General features: G+C 35.5%; 1 pseudogene; it reads right to left on the bottom strand.

Annotated features, from left to right (window-relative positions):
• Positions 1–1,089: 1,089 nt before the first annotated feature.
• Positions 1,090–1,945, bottom strand: LOC111162938 (non-histone chromosomal protein HMG-14 pseudogene; annotated as a pseudogene).
• Between the last annotated feature and the right edge of the window lie 20,039 nt (positions 1,946–21,984).

The raw sequence follows: 21,984 nt of genomic DNA, 5'->3' as shown, positions 1-21,984 counted from the left end.
CCACGGAGCAGCTGGGCCTGTGAGCCATGGCCGCTGAGCCTGCGCATCCGGAGCCTGTGCTCTGCAACGGGAGAGGCCACAACAGTGAGAGGCCCACATACCGCAAAAAAAAAAAAAAAAATCGTCTATAAGTTTAGTGCTTATCAGTGTCTACTTCATAATGTAATTGTTAATATATGTAAGTTACCTTTATTTTCTAGCATGTGAGTTCTTAGAGGATGGTTTTTGTATGGATATATACAATTTACCCTCCCTAGTGGAAGGTGTGGAACCCAGGGATGCTGAGGGCCAACTGTACTACACCATTTTATATAAGGACTTGAGCATCCACGGAGTTTGCTCTCCATTGTGAGTCCTGGAACCAATCCCCTGCAGATGCTGAGGGACAGCTGGACTTACATATCACCCACAATGCATAGTACAGTCTGTTGTAGTTTTTTTTCTTTCATAATGAGATTTTATTGGTTGTTTTGAGGATCAGTACACAGACATTTCAATTTGTACACAATTCTTAACATACATACCAAAAATCTAAAAAATCATGTAGTTGTGATTCTTTTCTGAAGTTATTCCAGTGACTTTCCAGCTTAAAATTTGGAGGCAAATTTTCCTTAACAGGATATCAAGTACCAATATCTTCAAATATTGATATGCTGTTACATCATAAGTCCCACTAATTCACAATTTAATATCATATACACTACATACTCAAATCGTCAATCGTTCACAACACATTAACAAAGTTACTAGAAGAACTGGACTATCATGACCAAAGATGTTACAGAGTGCACGAAATTCTGACAAGGAGAACCAAGATCAAGGGGTTAGTGGTTTGCTTTAGGAAACAATCCTACCAAAAACAACATGGGAAGAGAAGTAATTTAAAGTGTTTAAGACATTAAATGCACAACTGACTCCAAACTACCATTTAGTATGCTTTGTTTTATAGGATATAAAAGCTACCCCTCCATCTATGGAATCTTAAGCTGACACCGAAGACAATCAACGCCTCCCATATTCAATATCCCACTATTTTCTGTTTATACCAACAAATAAACAACTAGCAAATGATTTCACCTCTTAAAAAAAAGCATTTACACTTAACAAATGGGATGAGGTGGGATACCCTCCATTTTAAAAATGTTTCTAGAGCTACTATAAAACTTGGATTTACAAAATAGTTTATAAAAATATTCCTATGGATTATACAAGAAGGGAGACAGGGACCACTGATAGGACCGGGTGTGTGGTATTAATCAGACTTGGCTTCTTTCTCTCCTGCTTCATCAGAGGCTGGGCTTTCCTCCTTTTTAGTTTCTCCGTTTTCTGCAAGCAGGTCTTAAGTCTGTTGGTTAGCCACTTCGGCCTGTTTTCCTTTTGCTCTCCTTTTCCCTTTTGTTTGCACCTTTTTGTCTGAAGATTTATGCTTTCCTGCCGCCTTTTTTGGCTTCTTTTCCACTTTTGCGGGAGCCTGTTTAGCTGGCAACCTCGCGGGTCTCCTCTTGGGCTCTCTTTCACGGCGCCCTTGGCAGAGCTGACCTTGCTCTTGAGCATTCTGGTGGCTGGGCGGGCGCTAGGCGAGTGCCTGCTGGCGTCGGTGCTCCGAGAACCTTCGCGAAGCTGGGCTGCCTGGCCGCTGCCGCTCCTCGCGCCGCCAGAGCTACTGGGACCCGCCATGTTGTTCTTATTAAGTGATCAAACATATGTTCATTACCTATAGCCTTCAAGAAATATTTCAGGATTTAGCCAAATGTCATGCTTTCCATAATGCCTTTTCCCGTGACAATCCAAGCAACATATTGAGTTCTGGTCCCCAACAAAGTCCACTGACAGCCTTTCACATAGTGGAACTTTTGTACACTTTTCTGCTCGTCAGTGTCAGTAAAGCCCTTCCTTGCCACTGACTAGAAATATATCAGTGACCGGGAAACTGAAAAAAGAAAGTGGGAAACTATCAACCCTTTTCTCTCAAGAGGCTTTTTGACCACCATGCACATTTGCCCATAGGGTCCCTAACGCCCATGAGTTGTGGTATGGTGCGACTTTCACCAAGCCAAAAAGCCCTACCTAGGTACATGTGGTTTTAGATTGTAGACACATTGTTTTCCCAGTAATTATGACGATCCTTTCATCTTTTCCAGTTTCCTTTGTAAAAACGAAAAAAAAAAAATCAAAACAGCCATTGGAAATTAGACTTCTAGTCTATGAACAGAGAGCACTGAGACTACCTACCTGTCCTCTGTTATCCTTCCCACATGTATTCGTAAGGTTATTTAAAAAGAATAATTTCAACTCATGTTCACCATCTGAGACATAAAACAACACTTAAATCACTTCTCTGCTAGAATAGTCAGTAATGCATCCACTAACACAAATTTTTTTTTTTTTTTTTGTAAGGCACTACTTTGTGTGTGACCGAATTTTATCTCAAAACACCATGAATTAGGTAGGAGAGCAATGACATTGACAAATGGGGAAGATCACAAAAAGAGTTTAACTGACTTACCTCTGCTCATTAGTAGTAGCAAGGTTAAGAGAAAATACTGCCTTGCATTTTAACAACAATTATGGCATCTGCTCAGTCTTTTGTTCTATTTTCTTTTTTATATATTGTCGACACTAGAATATAATCTTAAGAGCGCTTATCATTTTTATCTTTCCCAAAGTGCTATGCACATTGGATAATTCATTAATTTATTATATTAAGCATAATAAATATATTAAGCATATATATTTCTCCCAAATTATATTCAATTGACTAGGGAAGATAAGTGCTTCTTTGGCAGCTAATACAGAAATCTAGTATCCATCTCCTGACATTATGTCAAAAATATCACAAGGATTTATTTAAAAGGCTTGTATAATTATTTTTGTTTTTTCACAAGTAAAAACATGTAAAGTTATGTGTATAAATCTATACAATATAAATAGAAAATCACCTTTACACCAAGTTATGTTTTTGGTACACATAGGATAGTCATTTTGTCTCTATGTAAAATATATATTTCTACATTAAATTTGAATCACAATCTGTATATCATTTTGCAACCTACCTTTTTTTGGGGGGGGAGGGGTTAACATCTTTATTGGAGTATTATTGCTTTACAATGGTATGTTAGTTTCTGCTTTATAACAAAGTGAATCAGTTATATATATACATATGTTCCCATATCTCTTCCCTCTTGCGTCTACCTCCCTCCCACCCTCCCTATCCTACCCCTCTAGGTGGTCACAAGGCACTGAGCTGATCTCCCTGTGCTATGTGGATGCTTCCCACTAGCTATCTGTGTTACGTTTCGTAGTGTATATGTCCATGCCACTTTCTCACTTTATCACAGCTTACCCTTGGCCCCTCCCCATATCCTCAAGTCCATTCTCTAGTAGGTCTGTGTCTTTATTCCCATCTTGCCCCTAGGTTCTTCATGACCTTTTTTTTTCTTTGTTACATTCCATATATATGTGTTAGCATACGGTATTTGTTGTTCTCTTTCTGACTTACTTCACTCTGTACGACAGACACTAGGCCCATCCACCTCACTACAAATAACTCAATTTTGTTTCTTTTTATGGCTGAGTAATATTCCATTGTATATATGTGCCACATCTTTATCCATTCATCTGTTGATGGACACTTAGGTTGCTTCCATGTCCTGGCTATCGTAAATGGAGCTGCAATGAACATTGTGGTACATGACTTTTTTTAAATTAGGGTTTTCTCAGGGTATATGCCCAGTAGTGGGATTGTTGCATCATATGGTAGTTCTATTTTTAGATTTTTGAGGAACCTCCATACTGTTCTCCATAGTGGCTGTATCAATCTACATTCCCACCACCAGTGCAAGCAGGTTCCCTTTTCTCCACACCTTCTCCAGCATTTATTTTTTCTAGATTTTTTGCTGATGGCCATTCTGAGTGCTGTGAGGTGATACCTCATTGTAGTTTTGATTTGCATTTCTCTAATGATTAGTGATGTTCAGCATTTTTCCATGTGTTTGTTGGCAATCTGTATATCTTCTTTGGAGAAATTTCTATTTAGGTCTTCTGCCCATTGTTGGAATGGGTTGTTTGCTTTTTTGATATTGAGCTGCATGAGCTGCTTGTAAATTTTGGAGATTAATCGTTTGTCAGTTGCTTCATTTGCAAATATTTTCTCCCATTCTGAGGGATGTCTTTTCGTCTTGTTTATGGGTTTCTTTGCTGTGCAAAACCTTTGAAGTTTCATTAGTTCCCGTTTGTTTATTTTTGTTTTTATTTCCATTTCTCTAGGAGATGGGTCAAAAAGGATCTTGCTGTGATTTATGTCATACAGTGTTCTGCCTATGTTTTCCTCTAAGAGTTTGATAGTGTCTGGCCTTACATTTAAGTCTTTAATCCATTTTTTAATTTTGTGTATGGTGTTAGGGAGTGTTCTAATTTCATACTCTTACATGTACCTGTCCAGTTTCCCCAGCACTACTTATTGAAGGGGCTGTCTTTTCTCCACTGTATATTCTTGCCTCCTTTATCAAAGATAAGGTGACTGTATGTGTGTGGGTTTATCTCTGGGCTTTCTATCCTGTTCCATTGATCTATATTTCTGTTTTTGTGCCAGTACCATACTGTCTTGATTACTGTAGCTTTGTAGTATAGTTTGAAGTCAGGGAGCCTGATTCCTCCAGCTCTGTTTTTCTTTCTCAAGATTGCTTTGTCTATTCGGGGTCTTTTGTGTTTCCATACAAATTGTGAAATTTTTTGTTCTAGTTCTGCGAAAAAATGCCAGTGGTAGTTTGATAGGGATTGCATTGAATCTGTAGATTGCTTTGGGTAGTAGAGTCATTTTCACAGTGTTGATTCTTCCCATCCAAGAACATGGTATATCTCTCCATCTATTTGTATCATCTTTAATTTCTTTCATCAGTGTCTTATAATTTTCTGCATACAGGTCTTTTGTCTCCCTAGGTAGGTTTATTCCTAGGTATGCAACCTACTGTTTTAGTTGTTCACCTAATAATTTATAATCATTCTAACCAGGTATTATTATAGCAACATACTAACGAGGAAAGTATTTAATGGTACCTATTGGAATACAGTTTCAGTTTGTACTTTTCTGAATAGTAATCAAGTAGAGTCAATACGTTCTATTTGATTTTAATAAATAATTTTTCTACTTTGTACTTTGTAGTAGGACCAACATTTTGGCAAGTATTAGTAAGAATTGAAAGTCTGGGATACACAATGCAAAATAAATCTGCCAGTATTTTAAAATAATATAAAAGGTGATCAAAATAAAAGTTTTTAAAATTATGAAATAAATCACAGATTTGAAAATTTATATAATTATTTAAACTAGAAGTTCTGAAGTAAGATATTTTAAAAAGTTCATGAGAAAATTAGTGAACTGTAAGAACTGAAGAAATTATCTAGAATACACCTCCAAAACCAGTGTCAGAAGATAGAGGGTTTACAAAACTTGGAAGATAGATGAGATCTAACAGATGAGGGAAAGGAGATATTTTAGAGGTAATGGCTAAACATTTTCTGTTGAGAGACATGCACTCAAAATCAGCAAACACAATGAATGCAAAAAGAATCAATAAAAAATAAATGTACACATCAATATATAATTTTTATACTAACCACCAAAGACAAAGAAAAGATGTTAAAAGTGGCTAGAGGCAAATGATAAATTACCTACTAAGAGTTAACAAAAACAGAAATGAGAAGACAGTAGAATAATTTTTCAAAAGGCCAGGAGAAAGTGTCCACTGGAAAAAAAACTTTTAAAAAATCTTTAAAATTTTGAGTGAAATAGACAATTTTAGTAATACCAGAATGTAGAAAAGTTTAACAGCAATGAATCTCATTTTAAAAATCTTCAAAAGTGTGCTTTTCAAGGAGTAGGAAAATAATATAAAAGGAAGTTCTGACATACAAGAAAAATATGTCAAGTAAAGAAAGTGGTAAGTACTTGGGTAAATCTAACCATATATTGACTACAAAATATAGCAATAAGAATGACTAATATCTTAAAATAAAAAGGTAAAAAAAAGATAGAACTATGGTATTTGATTTAAAGGATATGTGAGTCAAGAAAAGGAGCACGATCTGAGACAGTGCTTTCTATAGTCCTTGAATTAGTTACAAATATGAAAACTTTAATAAATTTATCCTGTGTTAAATAATGTATGGAATTAAAATACCAAAGATAACCTTTGAAAGGATAGAAACAGAATGTGTACCTTACAAATAAATTTGGGAGTAATATTTTAAAAAAAGTGTTTTAGTCAATCATAACTTAATCAAGCAGTTTTTTTAAAAAAAGAATATTTTCAAAAAGGCCAAAGAAAATTTGACAATGTGATAAAAATGACATTTTGGGTTATATCTATGATAGAATAGCTGATATCAAGGTAACCTCCCCACAGAAGATAACACAAGGTGAATATTAGATAAAAGAATAGATGATAGATTTATACATATATAAAATATATGGAATAGTATATTTGTATATATAGTATATGTTTAAATGCATAAATTTAAACTATGTATACTTTATTCAATATATGTATAACTTATAAGTATTATATATCATATATACATGCATACATATACACATATATGTACATATATACATATAAGGAGAGGTTTAAAAATTATTAGGAAACAACCATGACAACCAGACCTAAGAGGCAAGAACAGGGAGAAAAACACATTGATGTGAGCCTCAAATTCTCCTTGAGTTTTTCCCTTTGAAACCTATTTGAACTGAGGACATAAAAGCTAAAATGAAAGGATCACAATGGTATCACTAGCTTGAGGTGACTAAAAATTACACTTCAAAGTTATAAAACATTCAGTATTTGAGGAATCAAAAACCCTGATAATTTATGTGCAATTTTTCTTCAAGATATATGTCAACTTCTAAACCAAATGATAACTTTAAAGAAAAAAGTAATAAAAGTTAAAAATAAATCTCTAAATAGGTATGGTCATAATAGAAATCATAATAAAAATTAGAAAATTCTCGAAATTAAATAATGAAGCTTCATATATAAGAACTCAAGAGATGCAGCAAAAATGGTACTGCAGAAGACAATGCTAATTTAGGTGCTATATTAGGGAAAAAAAATAGAGTTTAGAGGAGAAATTAATGAAATTAAAAATAAAGATAAAATAGAATTAACAAACCAGAAAGCTAGTTCTTTACAAAAATAAATTGCAGCAGCAAAGAGGATGCACCTCACATACCTCGACCTATGAGCATGTAATCTATCAACAGTAACAGCTGCTGTGCTCTGAAATCATTGTCTTGTTTACACCAAGACCACGGGCTTCTCCCAGTTAGAAATGGGATCATAATGTAAGCCTGATCCTGGGAGACGTGGGACTCCTCTTGTGGCAGACTTCAGCTCAGGGACTTTTCAAAGGCCTTGCCATGTCTGTTTTGATTGGATAGCTGTATAAGGCACTTTACCCAGCCTTTCCTCCATCTCTTCTTCTCTTTCAATCAGGCTTGCCTGTGGTCTGGTGGCTCTCTTAGATCTTCACCATCTCCCTCTCTATTTTCTCTTACATCAGCATTTCCCTTGATGAAACCTTTGCGCATTTAATTCCATCTTGGTACCCACTCCTAGTAGAACCCAGGCTGATACATAAAAATAAAGTAGCTATTCAGAAATTAATAAGAGAGAAAAGAAAGCACAAGTAAATATTAGAAATTAAGATATGACATAATTGTAGGCACAACACATTTCTAAAAGATAACAGAATTGTGGACAAATTTATACAAATAAAATTCTAGGTAAAAATCACAAAGTTCAGAGAAATATCACTAAAACTGGCTCAAGGAAGGCGGAGGGAAGGCCTGATTAGCTGTAAGTAGTCAAGATATCAAACAATTTTTTAAATCTATGCCAAAATGGAAGAAAAACCCAAATAATTTTACTGAGAGTCCTGTCACATATTCAGGAACAAGATAATCCCAGTGTTAGAAGAAATAGTCCAAAGGTTGAAAGTGGGGGACCAATGGGCAGAAAAAAATGCCAGGCATACTCAACAAGATTACTATTATTTTGATGATAACTGTATTTTAAATTTAGGTCTAATATATATTTTAAGTTAATTTTTGTGAAGGGTGTAAATTCTATGTCTAGATTCCTTTTTTGTTTGTTTCTTGTGAATATCCAGTTGTTCCAGCACTATTTGTTGAAAAGATTATTTTTTCCTCGTTGTAATGTCTTTGTCAATCAGTGGACTGTATTTGTATCTATTTCCAGGCTCTCTATTTTGTTTCACTGATCTATTTGTCTGTTCTTTTGCCCATACCACAATTTCTTGATTACTGTAGCTTTAGAGTAATTCTTTAAGTCAGGAAGTGTCAGTCTTCTGACTTTGTTCTTCTTCAATGTTGTGCTGGCTCTCCTGGGTCTTTTGCAAACTGGAAAACTTTTAGAGATAACAGAGAAGAAAAATCTAGATGACCTTGGGTATGGCAAAGATTTTCTAGATACAACAACAAAGGCACGATCCATGAAACAAATAACTGATAAGCCAGACTTCAATAAATTTCAAAACTTCCACTCTGCGAAATTCACAATCAAAAGAATAAAAAAAGAACCCAAAGACTGGGAGAAAATATATGCAAAGGACATATCTGATAAAGGACTATTATCCAAAATATGCAGAGAACCCTTCAAACCCAATACTAAGAAAACAAGTAGCCCAAATAAAAAATGGGCCAAAAACCTTAACAGACACCTCACCAAAGAAGCTACATAGATGGTAAGTAAGTCTATGAAAAGATGCTCAACATCATATGTGGTCAAGCAAATGTACATTACAACAATATACCAATACACACCTATTAAAATGACCAAAATCCAGAACACTGACAACACCAAGTGTTGGTGAGGATGAAGTGCCACAGGAACTCTCATTCACTGCTGATGAGAACCTCAGATCTTTTGGCGCATAACTTTATGCAAAACTTTGCACTAAGAAATGACCAAATCTATCATTGCTTCTAGCAGCATAAGGCTGTGTCCCTAGGATGACCTGACCCCTCTGTTAAATGGCTGCCTGAGAAAGCTCAACACTGCCAGGAAAATGTGCTGTTCCTTCTAACCAACATCTGAGGATAGGTCCCTGACTTCCCTTTCCTACAGCATTTATTTAAAATGCCTTACAATTGTGAACGTGTATCTTTAACAACTCAGAAGTATCTTTCTTAAGGACCTGAGAACCATTCCTTTGAAATGTAATCATCAGGAAGGATGGGGCCTCTTTTTCCCAGTGTCCCTGGGAGGGGTAGAATCCTAACTTCAATAACTGACAGCTGGCAAACACAACTGTCCTCATCTCATTTACACTGACCAACCCTCTGTACAGTAAGTCCCCTACATACGAACCTTCAAGTTGTGAACTTTCAAAGATGTGAGAGTGCATTCGCATGTCCAATCATGTAAGTTAGTTCACATGTCTGGCATACATTGTCACGTGCATGCATCCTCTACAAGTAGTTGTGCTTTTGTATACTTTACTGTATAGTACTCTATAGAGTACGGTAGTACAGTATCTTTATTTCAAGCTCAGGATGTCCAGAAACAAGTGTAAAAGCAGCAGTGATGTAGCTGGTACAGTACTACCCAGACATCACTGGATCATTTTTTCAAGAGGGTAGATAGAATTGAATCCAGCAAGGAACCAGAACCTGTGTCATTAGTGTCAGGCGTGAGTGAAGTTGCAGCTTGCCCTCTGTCTCCTATTGCTGACCATCCTTCAGCTCTGCCATCTCCCACCTCCTCTCCCTCCTCCAGTCAGTAACTCTTCTTGCCTGTTCACTCGGTGCCAGCCCCTGTGTGCCAGCTGCTGTACTCTACGACTGGACTTTTTGAGGTACTGTACTGTAAGATTAAAAATGCTTTCTTTATTTTTTGTTTTTTTAATGTATTATTTGTGTGAAAAGTATTATGAAGCTTTTACAGTACAGTACTGTGTAGCCGATTGTGTTAGCTGGGTACCTAGGCTAACTTTGTTAGATTTACAAATAAATTGGACTTATGAACGTGCTCTCGGAACAGAACTCGTTAGTATGTAGGGGACTTACTGTAACTTCTCTGACTCTATTAAGCTCCCACTTAGCACCTGCCATCCTTCCTTTAAAATACCCTATCACCTCTGCACAAATGGGAAGGGAGCTCAGCTCTCTACCCTACTATCAGTGCTTACTAAATAAAATTTGTTTTTACCAATTTAGCTACCATCCAGCTGTGTTTATTTTTCACACTGGAATTGCAAAATGGTACAGACACTTTGGAAGACAGTTTGGCAGTTTTTTACAACAAACGAACTCTTACCATACAGTCCAGCAGCCATGCTCCTTGGTATTTAGCCAAGTAAGTTGAAAACTTATGTCCTCACAGAAACCTAAACCTGTGTGGGTTTCGGCAATTTATTCATTATTGCCAAAACTTGGGAGCAGCCAAGATGTCCTTCAGCAGGTGAGTGATTAAATAAAGTGTGGCGCATCCAGACAATGGGATATTATTCAGTGCTAAAAGGAAATGAATTATCAAACCATAAAAAGACAGTGAAGAATTTTAATTACATATTAAGTGAAAGAAGCCAACCTGAAAAACCTATGTATTATGTGATTCCAACTAGATGACATTCTAGAAAAGGCTAAACTATAGATACAGCAAAGAGAACAGTGGTTGCCAAGGATTAGAGGAGAGGAAGGGACGGATAGGTAAAGCACAAGAATTTTAGAGTAGTGAAACAGTTCTGTGTGATACTGTAGTGGTAGGCACATATCATTATAAATGTATTCAAACCCATAGAAATTACAATACCAAGTGAACCTTAATGTAGCCTATGGACTCTGGGTGGTGATGTGTCAATGTAAATTCATGGATTGTAACAAATGTACCACTTTGGTTCTGGATGTTAATAGTGAGAGAGGCTGTGTGTGTGTGTGTGTGTGTGTGAGTGAGTGAGTGAGTGAGAGAGAGAGAGAACGAACTCTGTACTTTCCACTCAATTTTGATATAAAGCTAAAACTGCTCTAAAAATAAATTCTATTTAAAAATATTGTAAAGTGTGACAAATAATGTTATACCAATTAGAAGAAAAAACAATGTTGCCAATGAACTAAGATATAAGTGCTTGATAGCACTTAGTTTTATTACTTATATAATTATTTTAAATCAGAAGATCTTGTGATATATCACTCTACTGCCTTGCTATCAAAGAATACACAAGAAAAATTAATTGTAAAGGATTTCTGTCAGCTCCTCAGAATCTGCCTCAGTTGCAGAAGTTCAGCGGGATGAATGCTGTGCCCTCCCCAGATGAATGGGCGAGGCAGTGGTATGAAGGTACAGCCAACATGAGATTACAATGCCACACCCTCTCCAGAGCCCCCACTATGGTGGCCAAGACCTTGAGGGCTTGTATCACCATTCAGTTTCTGCTTTTGTCCAGTCCTCCTTTTTTTTTTTTTCTTTCTCCTGGTCACAGTTGTTGATCTCTCGTCACAGTTGTAAATAGCTTGTCTCCCAAAGTCTTTCTCATTTTCTCTCATTGTCTGCCTCCAGATGATATTTCCCTAAACAGTGTGCTGTTTAAAGTCAAGGCCAAGTCATTTCTGTTTAATATAAATGTCTCAACACCTCATATAATGCACTTAAAAATGTGTCCTATTCAAGTGTAAAGCCACAGTAAATGTATATTACATTATCTTACTCAGGCTTCCACCAGCTACTGGTATTTAAGTAGGACCTAGAAAAAGGGTATCCAGTTTGATAGGTCTAGATGGAAAAGGGAAAGGTGATACAAGTGACGGACAGCAAAGGCCAGGAGGTAGGAAGGTGCAATGACTATGAGACAGTAGAAAGGAAGACAGTTTTTCTGGAGAAGGATGCAACTGGAAAGGGAAATTGGGGCAAGAATAGATTGAGAGGTGGAGGGAAGGCCATCATTATCAGAGAGTCAAGCTTGCAATAAGGCTTCTACTAAGTGCTCAGTTTCATGCCCAGGTACATGTTAAAAAGTTGTAGCTTGTATTTGACAAACCATTGTTATCTTCCATTTAAAGTGGTAGGTGGTGTAAAATGTTTGTTTACAGCAGTTACCACTTGGGTAAACTAAATGCCCCCTAATCTATTGAAATTTAATCTTTTGTTTATATAGTGGGATTGTTATTATCTACCTTTTCCTTACCATATTTGCCAAATTATATACTAATCATCTATAGATATATTGCAAAGGTTCTTAAAAAATAGGATCTAAAAATTAAGTCATTTACATTCTCCCACTTGATGGTCTTTAAAGCTCACAAAATATATTGTTAAAGTTATATTGCAGATAGAGAGGAAGCAATAAATGTGAAATTACCTTTAGACAACTGAGCCACCTGGTGGATCTTGTACCTAAGAACTTGGCTTTCCTCCTTCACATCATGTTTTCTTAAGGACCACAAAATTCTCAAAACCACCAGCAGATTTCTTAAAATTTACTTGACCAGAAAACAAAATCAAATTAAAGGGCAAACATGAAGTCAGTGAGACAAAGATAGCCATGCCTTCCCTTTGTTTTCCTTGGGCAAACATGCCATGAAATGAAAGATCCAGTATCTTTCTACACATTGACCCACACAGCCCTGCTACCTTGAAGGCAGCCACACCACACTCAGAACTGTTGAGGATACACTGCCAAAAGTGCAGAAGGCCTTGGCAGCGAAGAGCAACGTTTTGCGTATTTGTACTGTGCCCATCGCAGTGACAGCTGCTGAGACAGATTTCAAAGTCATTTACGCTGCCAGTTAGCCACGTATTTCTATCCTTGGCACCTCTTTCAAGAATAGCAAATGCCAGCTGTTCCTTCTGGCCTCCGAGGTGGTGCATAGAATTGCTTCTGCCTCCAAAATAAATAAATAACAGCAACAGTAAGTAAAATCTAAGCTGAGATAGGGGATAACCAACCCCAAATTTCTATTTGCACTTCCAACTAGCACATGAATACTTTGGCTCATGCTTTATCCAAAACATCATGCCACTCCTAATCTTTCCTGAAAATACAAACAAAACTGAAAAAAAAAATCTGCTAATAGCCTGGATGATGTGTTATTTGAGGGCTTGGAGGAATTTCAGTATGCTCCCTAAAGAGTGCCAGAAAATATCAATATCCTATAAATCTCAGTAGTCAGTGCAGTGGTTCCTATCCAAACCTTGTTGGTTTCATAAAAGTTTTAAAAATACTATGGTGATTATATAATAAAATCTAATTAATGGGGAAAAAGACTTCTTAAAATATTTGGGGCATGTGGGAAAGACCTAGATAAAGAAACCTGTTTATATATAGGTTCATTCTTATTCCACATAAACATAGCACTGATAAAAAATAGAGGATGGCATCATGTTTAATTAAACCTTAAAATACTTATCTATTATTATAAGACCTCCATAAATACTTAATAAGCTTTCTAGTTCCCCTTTTATAAATATTTTTTCATACTTTTTATCTTTTTTATTTAAAATAGACTCATAAATACATTAGCATAACATTGAAAAAAATCTATTTTTACCGAACTCTTACAGTCTGTCAGTAAAAGAAGAAAAAATTAAGTTAAACTTCCCTGTTGGTTTTAAGTTCTACATTGGAAGTGCATGTGTTTTTAATTATTTTGATAACATTTCATAAAAAACATTGCAATATTTGTTCAAATCAACATTCAAACTGATAAGCATTCTGAAGCTTTCCCATCTCTGATTATATAAGATTTTGGTACAATGCCTATCATTATAGGTTAAGTGTCGGTCTTAAATTGAGAGGAAAATGAGGACATAATTGTTATTCATTTCTTCTAATTTTTGGTTATATTAAAAGAATATGTAAAATAAAGAGATTCAACTGATGAGCCAATGGCCCAGTAATATGAACAGCCCCTTAAGAAATGATTGTGCTACTCATTTAATATGTTTTAAACTTCATTCTAATTTAAGGTGGATTCAGGAAAGTAGGAGAATATATCATAATTCTTGTGCACATGGGATTAAAATTACACTGTACATTTAAAAATCTACATAATATCTGAGTCATGACAAATATGTGCTTCTCATTCCAGCTACTTTCTACCAGGCTGTTACTCTTTCATGTTGTTTACTTTTTCATAGAAATTAACCAGTTCTTTCAAAGGAGTCAAACATTTATTCAGCCAACACCCAATTTATTCTTTCTACTCTTTAAAACATTTATTCATTTCATACATAGGCTCTTCTTCTTTCCCTTCAGAATTGAAAGCTTGCCTGTTTCTCAATTTGATTTTATAAAATCTATCATGTTACATTTGAAAGGCAAAGGATTCTCCACCTAAGTCCTTTTATTCCCATCAATGATTTTTATATAGACATTGAAACGATTCCTCCTCTCTTTCATGTCCCCCCAATCCAGCCTCCTCTCAAAACAACTAACGTTTCTAAACCTTATATTCTTTCCATTTGCAAGCATACAAGCTACAAAGTTGAAGCAGTTGTTTTACAATGTCCCTAATATTACAAATGTAGAAGGACTATTCACATATTTGGTACTATCAGAAATGCCAGCTCGGGCTTCCCTGGTGGCGCAGTGTTGAGAGTGAGCCTGCCGATGCAGGGGACATGGGTTCGTGCCCCTGTCCGGGAGGATCCCACATGCCGCGGAGCGGCTGGGCCTGTGAGCCATGGCCGCTGAGCCTGCGCGTCCGGAGCCTGTGCTCCGCAACGGGAGAGGCCATAACAGTGAGAGGCCCGTGTACCGCAAAAAAAAAAGAAATGCCAGCTCTCAGATGGTGCTCTCATAGGATATCATACAAACCTGGCCCATAGACACATTCATTGTTTTGACACTTGAGCCACAAGGTTAGCATCCTACATTCAGGGAGGTTTATGTGACCTTCTTTAAACATCTTTTGGGATGTGTTTTATTATCAAATTTCCCCTAGCAAAAATATTTTTAAAATAAAGCATTCAGTAAAGTAAGGTCCTTACACATGGATGAGTTCCATTCCAAGAGCACATTCATAAGTCCAACAAAGTTAACCTAGATACCCAACTAACACAATCGACTATATAGTACTGTACTGTAATAGGTTTATAATACTTTTATGTATTAATACTAATACATTAAAAAAAACAAACACAAAAAATAAAACATTTTTAATCTCACAGTACAGTACCTTGAAAAGTACAGTAGTACAGTACAGCAGATGGCGCTTCTTAGCAGTACCAGCTACATCACCGCTGCTTTTATGCTTGCCTCCGGACATCCTGGGCTTGAAATAAAGAAACTGTGCTACTGTACTCTACACAGTACTGTTCGGTAGAGTACACAAAAGCACAGCCACTTGTAGAGGAGGCACGCACGTGACAATGTATGCCATACACGTGAACTAACTTACATGATTGGACATGCGAATGCACGTTCGCGTCTTTGAAAGTTCGCAACTTGAAGGTTCGTATGTAGGGGACTTACTGTATAGGATTAACTTAAGTTTACTAAATACATAAAGTTTAGAATTTTGATTCCCTTTTTTTCTGAAATGATAGTTTAAGACTAGAAGTCCTATTTTGTTACTGACTCAAAATTTAAGTAAGATTTTGTTTTGTTTGACTTTTGGTTTTAGTACAAAGTGTTTTTGTTTTATTTCACATTGTTCCTGGCTTTTGCTCCAGAGGTTCTTTGTCGGAGTGAGTACACATGTATCTTGGAGGAATTTGATCTACCACCTCCGGAACTTATACTGTAGATATGGCATCAGGAAAACTCATCTCTAGTTTCTTGGTGTTGAGAATGTCTAAATAAACTTACTAAGCTTGTGTATCTTTGCCTTCAGGTTAGAATCTGATTTTTCACTATGTCTTGGTATTTTTAATACTTTTGTGTTTGTGGTTTCTTTAATAATTTAACAACTATTTAGCAGCCAGTACATAACAGGCACATAACACATTATCTCTAAAAATTCATAACTACCCTGCATTTTACATTTAAGGACACTGAAACCCAGAGAACCTAAGAGATTTGCCCTAGAAAACATAGCTTAGCAATATAAAAACAGGCTTTGAATTCACACTTGCATAGTTCCACAGAGTGTATTTTTTTTCTCAAAATTACTACCATACCTTCTGGTTTATTGTTAAATTTTTTTAATCTAAATTTAATATGGAGAGGGGAACTGGATTTAGGGGTAGGTTGTCATAGGAAACTTCAGCTGTATCGATAGTAATTCAGACTTTTACAAGACATATATTCATGTGTTGTTTATTAAAAATAAAATATGTACTTTGAAATGCAGTTGGACTTCAAGTTTATGAGGTTTCTATTTTAATAGCTGAGTTAGAAAAAAAATGTACCATTAAACTCTGGAAGTAGAATTAAGTATTTTGTGGTAAATCATGGACTAGTTTAGTTATAATTATCTGTTTGGTTGTGGCAAAGCTGAGGTCTGGCTTTAGTTTTTTATCAGTAAAGATTCTGCTTTATGAGGAAATTTTAAGAAGAATGTGTTTTTTCGTCAAAAAATAGATGTGAAAAATAAGAAGCAGTTATTCCCTAGGAAAGATACAACTTGAGACCTAGGTCTTTGACTGGGATTTTTTGCTGTGTTGGTCACTTAAGACATACTTAACTCCCCAAGCATTTCATGTGTTTCTCTACTCAGAAATTTCTCTCCTACATGTAATTTCTCTCCTACATGTTATTTTCCAAGTGCTTGAGCCGGTCTAGACCAAGAAGTGTGTGTGTGTGTGTGTGTGTGTGTGTGTTTGTGTGTGTTTTGGAAGGGACTTTTGATCTTATTGTTTGATATGTCTTAGAATTACACTTAGTCACAAGATTTTTCATGCAAGAAACATTATACTATGCTATGTAATAAAATCAACTAAATAATGAATACTTTATTAAAGTGAAAATTACTTGCAGCCTTCTTGGGAATCACGGCTAGGCCCCAACAATACCAAGCCTCTCATTATCAAAGATATTCAATAGCAAAGACATGTCTAGAAAAGATTTGTAATACACATTTTTGGAGGCAGAAAGGATAGATAAAAGCATATGCCCATCATATTGACAACTAAGTTTGTATCAGTCCCCTTATGGGAAAATTACGAGTGTATCAGAACATGAAATGCTTCCAGGGGAAAGCAAATTACCAAGTATGATAGATTTCATTATGGCAGATCAGCAGGTGATAGACGCAGTAGACACAGCAACCAGGATGTGGGCGTATTATAGACTGTTGACCCTGCTATAAGCTTCCTCTACTGATCATTAGCCCTCAAGGATCTGATGTGTTCCTTTGGCCTGGAACATATATCCACAATCAGTATAGAATTTTAGCTACAATTAGTTGACTCAAGAAAATAACAAAAGGTTGTCCAAATCAAGAGCAAAGAACATCAAGACAACAGCAACTCTATTTCCAAGTTAGAATTTTAAGCAGAACATGAGGCTTTTTCTTACTCTTAATACTATTCAAAAGAAGTTTCTGAGATATTCAACTTTTTGTGCAAAAAATATTAAAAGTTCTTTTCCTTAGCTATATGCTTTATGGAAACTTGAGTTTTTGTCTTAATAAATCACACAATGGCTTTAATAGAAATATATGAAAATATAGATTATCCCATATCTGAATAATAACAAATTTGAAATTTAATGCATTAGAAAATAAAGCTGAAATATGAAATGTTTGGAACGGGTTTTCATTTCTTATTCCCTTATGCTAAATGTACCTTGTAAATTTATTTGTGGCTTTTCCTTTAAGGATGTGACTTATGTTTCAAAAATTGTAAGATTTTGTTTGAAATGTCATCACCACCACATAGATTACTGAAATTCAGTTCACAAGCCATGATAGTTCCATTTGTTCAAGGATGTAGAAAGAAGACAGCTTGATTTTGTAAAGCTAGACTGCTGAGCAGCAAAATAGCTATGATTTAGTTCATGATTGTATCTAACTGGAATCAGCAGTTAGAGAATAAGCAAATCAGACTAGGCACCTTTAGGACACCATGTGAACTCGTTCGTGTAAAAGGCCAGATTTACATCCTTAGGAGCAAGCTATTGTTGATTGTCTCTTCCTATTGCATAGGATGACATAAGGAACTTGCAATATGTTCATTAATTGCATGTGTGGTGCATTTCAGAGGTTAATGTACAATAGTAAGATTAAAAGTAGCCTGAGAATAAAATGAAATCCAAGTTTCAGGACCTTTGGCTTTACAGTCTCAGAATATGCTAGTGGAAAATCAAGGTGATTGTTATCCATGTTTGGCATACATGTATACTTAACAGGAATATTTTCCCCCATTACACATCAACATGTTAACAACTATTATTCATCAGCCAGTCTCATCTAGCAGTATCCTACTTAACTGCTGATTTATTAAATACAGGAAAAAAATTGATACACTTCAAACGTTTTAAGCAATATTTGAGGTTAATTCAAGTTAACTAAAATCTCAGTGACATTGATCTTACCTACTCTAAGTAACTACACATGAAAAGTAAGAATGGATCCAGTGAAATCGAGAGTGAAGTTTAGTGTTTACAGAAATAAAGGTATGTAAAAAAAATGATAGAGGGAATTGAAGTGATAGATTAAACACTTCTCATTCTCCAGTAGCAGTAATTGAGAATCTTTTTCAGTATAAAAGTCTACTTGAATATATGATAAGTATGTGGAAAAATTATCTAGAAAAAAAATTTACCTGACCAGCATTTAGTACTGTCAGTGTTTTAAATTTTAGCTACTTTAATAGGTATGTAGCGGTATCCTGTTGTTTTAATTTAGAATTTAATAATAACATATGAAGTGGACTATCTTTTCACATGCTCGTTTGCATCTGTATACCTTCTTTCCCATGCAATCTTGAGGAAGTCAGTAAACTTCTCTGGATCACAAAAAGTTTAACAAGCAAATTAGTTCCTATACTGGAGAAGTAAGATGACAAGAAGTTCATGAAGATAATAATGAATGTTTAAAGTTATTTTCAAATATAAAAGGACAATGATAAATATTTACATGATTGGGATTACTAAACCCAGAATGTGGAAAAGTTGATTGTATTCAGTAATTGTAACTTATATAGTAGACCAGTTCTTTCAAAACATGGGACCCAGTGTTCTTTATACTATATCTTGTCAGTATGATGTTATTATCCACGCTTCCCTTGCTCATTTGCATAACTGGGTGATCCTGATCTGACTTATCACCTCTATGTTTTTTAATAAATATCCATATTATAACCTTATATTCCATTGTATTTTCTCATGGTCTCAAAATTCTTGATTACTGGAAATATATTATGATCATACAGTTCACCTTTCAGTATATAAAAAGTAGGATAAACATTTCTGCTCCCTACAGTAAAAATAGTTCACATTGGAGCAGCTGGTGATACTTCTGCATGCTGGGAAAAATATTTCACTGACAGGCTCTGTCATCCGGTTTACTGAAAATGACAATGAGACAATTGGTCTAGTAAATTACCAGACACATTTCTGACAAAGCCAATCATGTGAATATGTCAAATCAGTTGTGCCGCTATTTTAACTTTGATCCCAATCCTAAAATAGATTCCTACCATTAGGATTTTGTAGTGTGTATAAACAAAGTGAATAAAGATTCTGCATAAAGATTCATGGAGCTGTTGGGGAAGCTAATTCACAATAATGCACTATTATTACTAACTGATGAACTTCTGTCACCTTACCTTCTGCCATTAGTGAAATTGCTCTTTGGTGAAATGTTTTACCCAAATCACTTTTTCTGTTTCAGTTTAATTTCTAATTCTGTGTCAGAATATAAATGTTTGGTCCCTTTAAGGGGTGTTTTCTGTACTCTGTATCCTGATTTACTGCCACTGAGGTTATGTTCACTCCCCTCTATACTCTTCCTCCAGACAATGCAGACGTGGGAGTTGTTGACAAGATAACAGTGTATTCATTGTGGTAAACAATACCTTTTGGAGTCTGCAAGGGGAAAACAGCCACTGATTTATTCTTGCACCTATAAAATATGTCAATTAAAGATATATGGTGCAGCATAAGTGGAGGAAATAACACTTGACAGAACTAAGTTTGAAATACAGGGAATCACAGAACTGAACACTAGAAAAATAGAGAGGCCTGTGAAGCTGTTGAGAGAAAACTAAAGACCTGTTTTCTAAAATAAGATGTTGAGATTTTAATGCATAAGGCACAAATCAAGAAAATCACTGGACTCACTTAAATTTCAAAGTGGGTATAAGATCAGTTTGTCTTATATATCCATATGCTACAACCTAACTTCAGCCACTTACCCTTTAAATATACTTTATAGGTTTTTTTATAGTTCAGCGGGTTTTTTTCTTTTATAATGGAATAATTCCTCTCCTCTTTCTTCTCTGAGAGCCTTCCCTAAAGGTCCTTTTACTTAATTCCTGATTTTTCCTTCTTCCATAGAGCAAGTTCTGTTCTTTATTTGAACTCCTCTCATAATATACCATGCTGTGTGTCTTTCTCCCTCATTTGGCTGTGAATTTCTCAAAAGCCAATCTATGTCCTATTTATATTTACATTCCATTCTGTCCTCTACCACTTATTACAGTGTGACATAAAAAATCTTCCAATAACAGTTCTGTTCTCTCTATAAGGGAAGAAAATTGTGAAACTTTACCTTCCAGAAAGACAACCTATAGAATTTTTTTATCATAATTATGTATCATGTATAAATACAAAGAGAGACATATGAGTATCTAGAGTCTGAAGTTGGTAACAGGGTGTCCCTTGCCTCTTGGCCTCAGCCTCCACAAAAATTCTGCCTGTGTTATGCAATATACAGTGGAAGCATTTAGAAACATCCATGGAATGATTTCCAACCACAACCTTCAACTCAAGCAACATGCCCAGGACCTGCTTTGAATTAACAGTGAGACAACTCAGTACTGTACCATTAGGGAAATTTTTTCAGGATCTGAGTAGAAAGACTTCTCAGAAATTCTAATTCCTGACTAAGGGGAAAAAATAAGGAGAAAAAAATTTTAACTAAATTAAAATCTCATGAGTTGAGATGAATAAAGTATTGACTAACCTTCTGATTCTCCCAGCAAAATTTCTGTGAATCCCAAACCCTGTTTAGGAAAAGCTAAATTTTTCTAGTGACTTAACATAAAAAAATGATAACAGCATAAATAATGTGTTTTGATTTAGAAAACAATATTATTCATTTGATGCTATTTAAAGACTAATATATCTAATATGCCAGTAGGGACTTGTTTGGGGGAAGTTCAAATGGATAGTGGAAAATAAACTATGGAAAGAGAATTAAAACATAAAAAGGTCCCAACCTTTCTTTTTGCTACCTTCAAAACTGAGATGATCTAACCGAACAATTAATTATGGCAGTGTCTCAAGTTTTACTGGAAATAAATCGTATGTGACTATATTTTGAATCTTTCTTGATTCTCATAGCTCATATTATCTAAAGTGCTGCCTGCTAAAAATAGATATAATAACATTACCAAAGAAAACAGTAATTTTAACCACTGAATCATTTGTGTATTTAGCGTTACAATCTTTGTTATTTTGTAGGAAATGGTCAACATACATTCTGAAATATTTCCTTATTTTTTTCCATATTACTTCTAAGTAGAAATATATCGTTAGACCTCTAATTAATAAATTTGGTTCTCATAAGACGGCTTCTAACTCCTGCAAAGCTGTTACTAAGAGACATGACAGAAACCCCTTTGACTGATAATTGGGTGAGATGAAAATATTGACAACTCCAGTTTGTCTGCTTAGGAGACTACTACTATATCTATTAGAAGGATCAAGTGCTGGCTGACATTTCCTCCCTGCAAACTGACTCCAGAGAAGACCTAAGTTCATCAAATCCCTCCCAGTCTCCCAGGGATACTAAGAGGACCCAGTAATAAGGGCAGTGGGGAGAGAAGTAAGGTACAAATTGACTAATATGCCTTGCTGCCTAAA

The sequence above is a fragment of the Delphinapterus leucas genome, chromosome 3 (assembly GCF_059928025.1).
Source record: "Delphinapterus leucas isolate spDelLeu-1000000601 "Yukka" chromosome 3, BTC_Dleu_Yukka2, whole genome shotgun sequence".
NCBI lineage: Eukaryota > Metazoa > Chordata > Mammalia > Artiodactyla > Monodontidae > Delphinapterus > Delphinapterus leucas.
The sequence above is the reverse complement of the archived record's forward strand: the minus strand, read 5'-3'. Positions and strand labels throughout refer to the sequence as shown.